General features: G+C 46.9%; 1 long non-coding RNA gene across 1 annotated transcript; it reads right to left on the bottom strand.

The window, feature by feature from the left end:
• Window positions 1-274: 274 nt before the first annotated feature.
• LOC144164264 (uncharacterized) lies at window positions 275-5,880 on the bottom strand. The gene is made up of 3 exons (XR_013321122.1): window positions 5,557-5,880; window positions 3,018-3,102; window positions 275-485 (listed from the first exon to the last, which is right to left on the bottom strand). It is a non-coding gene; the product is annotated as an uncharacterized LOC144164264 (long non-coding RNA).
• Between the last annotated feature and the right edge of the window lie 5,203 nt (window positions 5,881-11,083).

The following is an 11,083-nucleotide window of genomic DNA, read 5'->3' as shown; positions in this document are numbered from 1 at the left end:
CAACATATATTCCACAATATAAAACCAGCAAAAGAGCTGCGGCCACATTTCGCATTAGAGAGTATCGTAATCACCAACCAATTTTTGTTGTCTTTTTCATGCATGCGTATTGAGTTTGGAGGAAGGAGTTTCCTGCGCACACGTGAACCAGATGTTCCTTCGCCTAGCGCCATGCAAAGCTTCGTTTAAAAAAGCGCTTCGTTTAAAAAAGCTTCCACCTTTTGAGTGCCCTTTGCATGCTGTCAAATAACAGCGCCCAACAGCCAGCTGCATGTAGAAAATGTCAGCCAGCTCCACAGTCACTGTTTCATGCTGCAGCTGTTTCTGTAAGAGCAAGCTGACGAAAATCACATGAATCACACGACTCTTGCAAACCTGACTGTTTTATTCAGGTTGGATCCATACGTGCTGCTGCCGCCTGCCACACCAGGTGTCGCCTCATCTTTACCCCTCACAGGACGGGATAGCCACTGCCACGCTTGAACCTGAAATGACAAACGCATTGATCGCATATGAAGGGGTTTAAACAAACACGTCTCAAACATTTGCTGGTGATGCTTATAAATATAAAGGAGTGTTCCCATACAAAACTGAACCAAGTATCCTGAAAGAGAAGGTACAACTTCTAGGTTGCAAAATTAGCCACAAAATTTAGACCACATAAATTAACTAATGAGCTTACGAACATCAAATATGACATACTGTTACATAGGCAACACAACCCAGAACTAAGTACTGTTTAGATTCATGGCCTCCTCATGACGGGCATTTATACAGCCTCGCAAGAACATTTGAGATGAGATTATTGCAGCAGCACTGTGAGAACAAAGCAATATGTGGGTGGGGCAGGGAAGGCAACATAAAATTGCATGAACATGCTAAGACAGGCATACAGGCATTGATCAGTCGTCATCATGAGTAGTTGCTTGTGTCTACGCGTTCTTTGGAACCTATAAAGGCAGCAGTTTTATTGTGCATTTCGTTTACGAGACAGCACTTGCATTGTCTAGTTTGTTTGTCTGTGCTTGCTTACAAAAAGCAAAATGTACATCACCATGAACTGACCAACCTCTAGGTTGGCTCCTCACTTCTTATATTTCCTTGTTTCGATGGGTAGCAGACACAGGAACAGAAATAAAAAACAACCCTAGGAAAACGTGGTGGATAGCACACTTGCACCCATCATTGCACGCGTGCCACGTGGTCACTCATCCCAACAGATGTACAGTGCACGGAGTGACCCCCAAGCAGCGAAAGCTGGGCGTGGTCGCTCTGTGCTTTGTGAAAATACAAGCTACTAGAAAAATTTGACAGATAGCACAAACAGTGCAGGTGCGCCAACTTTGCACCATGGCACGAATTTTTCAACGCACAACAGAAAACGCACCGGTATGTCAGTGACACCGTGGAGGAGAAATTCGAAGACAAACCAGGACATCAGTGACAGTGAAAGGGTTAAAGCGGTCGAATACAGCAAATTTAATTTCAGGGTTTATGCTTACCAGCAATGAGGAAAGCTACCGCAGTAACTTGAGCCGACTACTCTGTAACGTGCACTCAAATGCTAAAAACACAAGCATTTTTGCATGTTTGCACACAGAGCATTCATACTGTTCGGAAATGATGCAGGTTTTTCCTACTATCAACATCATAATATTGCCCCCAACCACGCCATTTGATTTGTTTACAAAATGTTTTGTTACAAGCACCTAGCCACACCCTGCAATCTTATCCTTTTTTAAGGGAACCGTCTTTTTCCCCTTTTTCCTTTGTATGCTGCACCAGCAGTCCTGTTTGATATGGAAAGGGTGTTGCTTTGCGATCCCTATCCTAGCTTTTCCTGTTTTTTATTGAAAATGTTCTCGATCTAAATTAATGAGTGCAAAAGAAACGCTGCAGCTCCTCACTTCGCCAACGCTCATCCAACCAATTCGCCAACGCTCATCCATGCACGTCCCTTTGCTGACTCCTTCGAGGTTTGTGTTTTTTTATGTTTACTGCGGAGCACAAGTTTGCTCCGATAATCTATATTTTTACAAAAACCCTGCATTATCTGTGGCTACATAACAATATTCCAAACAAAGTCTGATACACAAACCAGAACCCCCCACAGCTCTTTCTTCAATTGCTGAGTACCCTTCTACAATTGATTGATTGTAGGGTTTAACGCGCCGACGCAACGCAGGCGATGAGGTGCGCCGTAGTGGAGGGCTCCGGATTAATTTTGACCACCTGGGGATCTTTATCGTGCGCCGAAATCTCGTACACACGGGCGTTTTTGCTTTTCGCCTCCATCAGAAAAGCAGCCGCCACGGCCGGGAATCGAACCCGCGACCTCGTGCTCAGCAGCGCAACGCCGTAGCCACTGAGCCACCGCGGCGGGTACCCTTCTACAATTAGGACCATCATTATATTTGCTAGAGTAAATAGCTGTTCGGGGGGGGGGGGGGGGGGGGGGCTACGATGGCCAGTGAGACTCATTACACTACATGAAACACAGTGGCAAAAAGGCACGCAATACACCCTTTTCACTGCTAGGCACAAGTTGCATCTAGGGCATTGAAGTGAATTCACCTAAATTCTATTTCTGGGTGCATGGAATTGTTTCACTCATGTAATGTAATCCATAATATGACTTTTGAGTAGAAGTCTGTAGTTCATCTGTTCATATATAGTTCATCTAGTTCATCTGTAATAGGCAGTAAAAGAAAAATCCCCACACACTGTCTGTGGGTACCACGCAACTACCACAGTGAACAAGGGTGACAAAGTCATTATTAATTAATTCATGGAGCAAGGACGCAGCCCTGATGCGACAAAAAAAATAAGAAAGGTACCAGGACGTTTCTCACCCTCATCGGTTCCTTATTTTTTGCCCCATCTCTGCAATGTTCTTATGTCTTAATATCACTAAGGTACCACAAGAATGCCATAATGGTTTTCTATGTTTTCATGTTCTCTCAGCCTTCAAAATCGAGATTTTCATGCATTTCACAGCCGTAATGAACTCCACTTACAGGTCGTGCAGGATAGATAGAAACAGGAGGCAGCCAATTCTTCTGGTAGCTCACAACGTACATCCTCCATGTCAAACACCTGGCCCTGTAAAAAATGGAAGTTCAAGTAGTAAACAAGCCGTAAATATGCGGTATAATGCCGTGAAATACTCGCTCTGACAGGACATGACAGAATTTCTTTTTTGTAGGTGCAAAAAAGGCACCTTCAGTTCTTTCAAGCTAAAAAATAAGTACAGTGCTCACTGATTGAAACGCAACACTGCGAGCGTGTGGCCGCCAATACATGCAGCGCCGTCCATGGACGCCGCTGTCGCTGACAGCGCACCGCTGTCGCTGCGGGGAACCACTGCCCCGCTTATTGGCAACCGGAAGCAGCAAGCTTATGGTCAAAACACTCTCATCCTCGTGGTATACCACAATGCAACACCTACTTCCACGGGCGTCCACTGGCGGCGCTGCATGTAGCGCAGGCCACGCGCTTGCAGTGTCGCGTTTCAATCCGTGAGCACTGTACATACATTACAATCCTTACAAGGCTTTCAGCCATACTTTAAAGGAACAGAAGCATCCTTACACTGAATTAATGTTAAACTAAGCCTATTAAATATCCCTAGGTGGTAGAAATCTGTGGCCCCAGATTTCCACTGTGCAAGCACATTCTCTGGTCCAGAGGGTGCGAAACATGGTTACGGCTTTTAAAGGAGCCACGAAGAGAAAAAGAGAAAACACAAGTTTGGTTCATTCAAAGGATTCCGTTGCTAGAATCATGCTGACACCATTTTTAACATAAACTCCACTCAAATAAGCTACAAATTAGGAACAAAGGAAATGGCCATGCGACCCACTAGCTCATTTCCCGCAACAGAACCTATGTCATACCCGCCAGCTCTGCAGTTAGCGGAGGGCGGCAACAGCAAACGTGAATTAGGCAGAGGCTATAAGCTTGCCGAACGAACTATTTGCGCTTAAATTTAGGGCACATTCTTTTTACAGTAGTAAGAATGGTGGGACCAACAGTAAAGGTTAGGAAAGCACACGTAAGCATAGAAGTACTGATGCGTACTGCTGTTGGTACTGCGCGCACTATGCTTGGTTTAGCTGCACAGGACTGCGGGGCTTTGGGGTTGTCTCGGACAACAATGGCCGATTGACACAAGCAACGGTGTCTTACGTGACCATATTTGTGGAGCGAGCACTATGTTTCACGAAACCATTATTTTCTCGCTGAACAAAAACAAGCCACGTTTAAATACGGTAAAAACAAAACAAAAGCAGAAAGCGGCTTGCCACGGTATGGTGGCACCATCTAGGTTAACTAACGGTAAAGAAGGTTTCCCAATCGGCTGCAGAGCGGTCGGTTCCTGTGATGTCATTGCAGACCCTGAAAATGCACGATTTAGCGGGAAAACCAAAATTTTAGCTTCAATTAATGAATTTCTCAGTGAATAAAGCATCGTTTGCATTTGGACAAGTGCTGGGGGCACCATACCACACGAAATCTTTCGAATAACACAAACTTGTATTTTGTCTTCATGGCGCCATTAAAATTCTCTCTGAGGCACATGGTGAACGTCTCAGCGTGCCAATACCTCCAAGGGGTAGGCAAGTTGAAATGCTGACGAAACGAAAAAACAGGATGGCGAAGGAGCACGGTGGCAAGCCCACGCCCTGTTTAATTTTTTTCGCACCGTGATTGTATCCCCATCACATGCATATTTGTAAGAATCAACACGTTTAACCCATGCTCAACATGTTACGGTCAAGACAATTTATGCAAGCCAGTTACAAATAATGTCACACCACACAAGAATTTCGGTCTGATCATGACGATGCTGGATGAGCTTAGGAAGGTGGAAAAATTTCTTGCATTAAAACAGTGAAAGCTGCCCTGTGACTGCACCAGCAATGCAGGCTGGAACAGCATGTTTTCAAGCTGCGACGTCTAAACAATTATCTGGTCAAATGTTCACTGCCTAAAGACCTTGTGCAGGTGGTACTACTTATAAAGTTGCTAGCAATGCTTAAATGTTGAAAATTCAACGTATATGCAACTCTTACGTATTATAACTACAAATGTAATGCAGTCTCCTTGCATTTCTTTACCCGTAAACGAAAACTACCCGTTAGAACAATGCTAAGCTGCCTACGTCCTGTAAAAAAATATACTGTGGGTCAACTGCCTCCTAAAAAAAAAAAATCGGGGAGTGGGCGTTTTGTTTTACAACCATTAACGCAGTTTTCTTTTTTTTTTTCATGCAACAAGCTTTAGCGTCGAATCCACCCAAGCCAAGCGGCGGCCGCTGGGCCGTCAGCATAATATTTTCGTTGCCGGCAATGGCAAGGGGGTCGATCACTCACACAGCATACTGGCCGCCGCTCCTGGAAGCTCATTATGACCGCGCCGACGCAGCCGGTAATTTACAATAAAAGAAGCGCGGCGAGCCGAACACCAAGGAATATACTCAACACGTTTAACAAAACAGCACTGCGGCAACGCGTAATAAAATTTTAACATGCACCACGATAAACAATCACTTACGGCAGAACACGCAGCATTTTTCACACGTCGCGTCGACAGACTGGAACTTGCAGTAGAGACTCTTGATTCACGTAGGCACGCACAACTTGTCAGGTATTTTGTCAAATGGCGACCTCGATGTGCGTTTGCTACAGCAGCGCAGTACGGCGATGACACAGACGCTTTGCCAGCACTCACGATGTTTCAGGTGGCACAAGAGCACTAACACGTAATATTACGGCAGGAGGAGCACGTAGTAATTCACGTAACACCAGCAAATCGAAAACAAACCACCAAAACCACGCACAACGAACAAACCACGTCTTTTCTTGCGCACCTATAACAATGACTGCATCACAGAACAGGGAGGATTTTAGAGAAGCAAAGGTCTAGCTTTGCCTGTAGTGCCAGAAAAAGCGTAGTGGCGGCGTCGTGAACTACCCAGTACGCCCGCTTGATGGCGCTGTAAACACGGCTTTGTAAACATGGCGGATGCTTTTTGCACAGGCCGTTTGAGCTCCTTAATAACATGGCTGCCCTCGCACGGCGGCCGCCGGCTCGCTGCTCCACGGCCGGACTCGACTCTCCTCCTCCCGCGCGCGAAAGGGGCGTCGAGTCCGGCCGTGGCTGCTCCTGCTGGCTGGCACGCTGGTCGCGTGTTTACTTGCGCCGCGCTAGTGAAGTGATGTTACGCCAGGTGACCAGATGGCCTCGACTGGCACAGACCACAGTGAGCAGCAAGTGAGAACAAATCCTTTATTGACATCCGCAAGTTTACAGAGGCCAGGACATCATTTCATTTCGATCGCTGCAATTGTACGTCGCTTTCGTGACAACATTTTTTTTTTGCCATAACAACTCGTTCACTTGCGCTAAGATTTCGAACGAAGGGCACAAATGAAGTATTGACGGCGACAACGGTTTCCTTTGCACCGTCTTTCTAGCGGAGTGCATAACACTCACCTTCTGTTGGAAGAATCTAATATTCTGGCCTCGACAGCTGCCTTCCGATGCGGAATTTCCCACATTTGTCATTCCACAAGCACTCAATTCCCGTGTTTTGCCAGTCCTCTCAACAACTGATGGACGCAAAAGCACATAACAGCAATAACAGTCACGAAACCGGTGCTCCGCGCACATTGAAACGGTCGGCCGTTGCAGCGGTTTCAATTTGAATTGGCGGCTTTGTGGTTGCGAATTCAGAAACGAGGTGGTGCACCAGTCGGCTGTTCGTAAAAAGTTGCGTACATTTTTGCTCAACGGATGTTTGATGCGGAACTTGTTAATAGTATTTTTAAATAACACATTGTAAGCGAACTGTGTGGGCTCTTTGAGTCACGGAATGAATGTTTTGTATTCTATACCAAAAGTAACATTTTGCCTGCGCCGTCTGGTGGGCTTGATGGTCGAAAACAGCGCTTTAGGTTGGTCACGTGGGGCGTCGATTTTTACGCCGCCTATAGGGAAGACAGGGAACGTCCAAGCTTGAGAGGCCTGACTGCATCACAGAACAGGGACTGCATATATGCTAGCCCAGACTAGACTTATTACTACAGTTGGCTATCTAGCAGTCATAGAGTTTTAGCAGTTACTTTCTTCCTTCATCATTACCCCTGAAGCAAACTAGGCAGACGCCATTATAGTATTTTGTTAAAGTTGATAATAGCAAACATATATATAATGACAGTATATTTTCTTGATGCGAGCAACGTCTTTTGTTGTCGTAAGTTGTTGCTACTCAAAAGCGAATAAAAATGGATTAACAAACGAAGTTATTATCATCGTCATCTACATCTAGATTGACTGTTTTGTGTTTTGTTCAGCGTCCAAGCATTCACCATTCACTGTTTGTGGTGGTTTGTGGGCTTTTCACAAACAGAACGGCCGGATAAAAAAATTATTCCCCGCAGACATACGCAAACACGCGCGCACACGCATACGCACACACACACACACACACGCGCGAGCGCGCGCGCGCGCACACACACACACACACACACACGCACGCACGCACGCACACAAAAGCACCGTGCGTCAAATACACGCAGGCAAACAATTCACTCAAATGGAGGCTCAGCAAGACTATGTGAGCTCAAGTATTTAGACCTAGGTTTACGGCCTGATCTTCACTGTTTTGGTGGCTTGGTGGTTAAGTACTCGCCTACTGACTCAAAGGGCGGAGGTTCGAAACCCGCTTAGAGTTACCTTTGTTTTGTTTTTTTTTTAACCGTGTTTTAATTGAAGTTTTCTGCCTTAGGTTATATTTTGACATTGTTGTTGCTCTTGTTGCTGTCGTCTGGCTGTGTCCCTTTTTTTTTCTGTCGCAATATATTTCTACCGCAAGCTCTGCCCCAAAAAACAGTACACCGCTTCAGCATTTAGTTGCAAAGATAAGCCATTTTACAACGACCCTGAAGGAAAACACAGACTAGGACAATCAGAAGCCACTTTTTAGGTTGTTTTTCTTTTCATTGCTTCGTTTTCTATTCGGCTTTTTGTGTTCTCTTTACTTTTTCTGGTCTGTATATTCTTCTCCCTCCCACTTTTTTTTCGTAATGGGAGGGACGAGGCACTTCGAACAGCCTCGTTCAATATGTATCCTTCTTACGCCACTGTTTCATACAAACGTACCAGTTGGTAATATTAATTCTGCGAATTTATCAGACCTCACTAGCACGAAATAACGTATACAGTGCTGCAGAATTTCCACAAACCATCGGCATTGTTTCTTACCATCTCTAGCCAAGCCAAAAAACTTAACCTTTCGAGTATAATTAAGGCTTACATGCTCGACTTTATGTTTACTTGAGGAAGCACAATCTTCAGAAAAAGAATGTAAGGCAACAAATAGTTATCCTTCCTCCCAGTGTCCTAGAGGCAACACAAAAGACATAAGTCAGTCTTTTGACTTCATTTTGCCTTCAGTACATACATAAGCAACAGCATTACGGCACACAGAAGAATTAAGACAGCAAATTCAAGTTCTATCTTACAGCCTTTGTCCTAGAGGCAACACAGGGGAAACAGGCCAAAGTCTTTTGACTTCATTTTGCCTTAAGTACACACATGGGCAATAGCATTGCGGAACTCAGAAAGAGAAGAAAGCAAGTCATTTTTAAAGTTTTATACCTCTCATCCGAAATAAAATCTTTGTATAGTAATTTAAACTTTGTCTTTACCATAGTACATATAAAGGCAAAACATCATGGCTGTTTATCCGGCAGTCTATAAAAAGTACACAGCCTGCTTATGTCCTAGAGGTAACACAAAGGAAAAGTCAAAAGAAAGGCCACACAGTCAACATGCAGGAGACACAAAGTAAACAGAAAGGAAAAGTTCATTTTCATAAGGGGACGCTGTGTTAGCTATAATGAACAGACCCTCCTAACGAGTGATTCGCCGCGTCTAACTCCTCCGTTCGGAAATTGCATTGTTTGGGCGCAGTAACGTGAAGTTTAGGCCTTCACAGCGGGCTCCAAGAATCTCCGCGGAGCATTTTTAAATGCAGAGCATTTGTATAACTCACGATGTCACCCGTGAGTCGGCGTCCGCAGCAGCTGGCCTCCCCCTACACTATAAAAAAAAAGAAATAACAGTTACCGGCGCCTGGTTTCGATCCCACGACCCTGCGGGTGGAACGCAAGGTGCACGGTGCTCTACCCACTGCGCTACAAAACGAAACAGAATCAAAGGCTACGAACGCGCCTTATATACTTGACTCATTCAATTTACGTCGTCAGCGGCGGGCGTTGGCGACTCAGCGGCGTGCTAGCGGCGTGATAGCTGCGTGGTGTAGACGTGATAGCACCAACCCCCCAAAACACTAAACGTTACCGCAATACAACCACCCCCTATCAAGCGGGTTGGCGCGGGCTCCACTTCAGTCAACTCCTGCGGTCTCTTCTCTTGCGTTCGTCGGCGGTCGCAGTTGATAAGCGATGGAAGCAAGACCTTCAACTAGTACCGCGACGCAATCCAACATCAGCGTCGCGGAACCAGTACAAGACATCGTACCATCGTCTTCGTCGACGTAGGCAGAAGACAAGGCGGCGAGGCGGCGCGCTGCCGACGCCGAACGCAAGCGAAGAAGAAGAGAAACATAAAAAATTCCCCGCATTTCCCAGAGGGGAAGAATGTGAAAGTGAGAATGCACGAGTTGAATTTGCGCGGTTCGGTAATGTTCGCGAAAGAGAGGTCACACACACACACACACAACTACAAAGAAAGAAAGATGCATTTATTCACAGACACCTATTTGTGTTGTCGTTGTACTTGATTGCTAGAGCGGATCTCAGCTTTGAAATTTCGTGTCAGTACTCCTTTAAGCAGGTGCATTAGCCCTTCTCACGCCCGATTCTTGGCCAATCCCCCACGTGGGTATGTGCCATTTCAGCGGCCAGGCAGCGCGCGCCCATCTCCCCCCGTTGCCAACGAAGACGAGGAGATTCGTGGCCAATCCCCCACGTGGGTATGTGCCATGTCAGCGGCCAGGCTGAGCGCGCCCATCTCCACGTGCGCGGACATCGCCGGTGGACGCAGGTTCAGGGTCGCTTAAGAAGTGCAGTGCACTTAATAAATATCCCACCGATTGGGGCGGGTGGGGGTGCAAGTGATGGCAATAAATAAAAAGTTGACGTTACCTACATCCGTCTCTCTCTCTCTCTCTCTCTCTCTCTCTCTCTCTCTCTCTCTCTCTCTCTCTCTCTCTCTCTCTCTCTATCCCTCTCTCTCTCCCTCTCAAGCCCAGCTACCACCACCAACAACTACCACCAACAACTACCACCACCACCACCACCACCACCACCACCAACGCTACGCCACGTAAACGACCCCAATGCTCTGCATTTACTCGTGTCCCTCGCGCGGGGGCATGCGACGGAGGATTTTTTTTCCTGGTTCAACGAGATCACGGAGACATTTTCAGGCTAGTCGCATCCTGGCGTGGAACAATCCTTGAGAGCACAGCGCTGCAGCGAAGGGCCCCGCGGCGTACTCGGCCCGACGTTCCACCGCGGCTCCCGCGTTGATGAGTACAGCCGCACTGTTAGGGGGGCAGGCCTATAGGAACTCCCATGGGCACTGCCGGGACGACAGCCGCCTTCGGCCCACAATTTTAAAGTTTCCCCCGCCAGGCTCGTTTGTCGCCGCTCTCCGTGTCGAGCACAAGCGGTGCCGCCGCCGGTGAACAAATGTGGTTCGTAACCTTCCCGAGTCGGCCGATTAAGTAAAGGAGGGAACTGCTGCAGAGATTGATGACTACGCCCAGCGTACTGGGGGTGGAACGTGCGACAAAGGAGCCTTATGCTGCGGCTCCATTGGTTTTGCGTTAAACGATAGCATCTGCCGAGTGTAGTGGAGTGGAGTGGAAAGCATTTTATTATCGCATTGAGTGCTACCATCGGACGTGGGTGGACATCCTAGTCCGGTAGTCCACGCATTGCTGCGGCGTCCCGGGCACGCGTCACAAAAAGCTCCTCATCCGCGAGCTGGCCACTGTGCAGCAAGCTCTCACACGGCTCAAGGGTGTGTGGTTGAGTGGGTGGAGGGT

Source organism: Haemaphysalis longicornis, unplaced genomic scaffold, assembly GCF_048455015.1.
Source record: "Haemaphysalis longicornis isolate Haplotype H1 unplaced genomic scaffold, Haemaphysalis longicornis Haplotype H1 scaffold_13, whole genome shotgun sequence".
In the NCBI taxonomy this organism is placed as follows: domain Eukaryota; kingdom Metazoa; phylum Arthropoda; class Arachnida; order Ixodida; family Ixodidae; genus Haemaphysalis; species Haemaphysalis longicornis.
The sequence above is the reverse complement of the archived record's forward strand: the minus strand, read 5'-3'. Positions and strand labels throughout refer to the sequence as shown.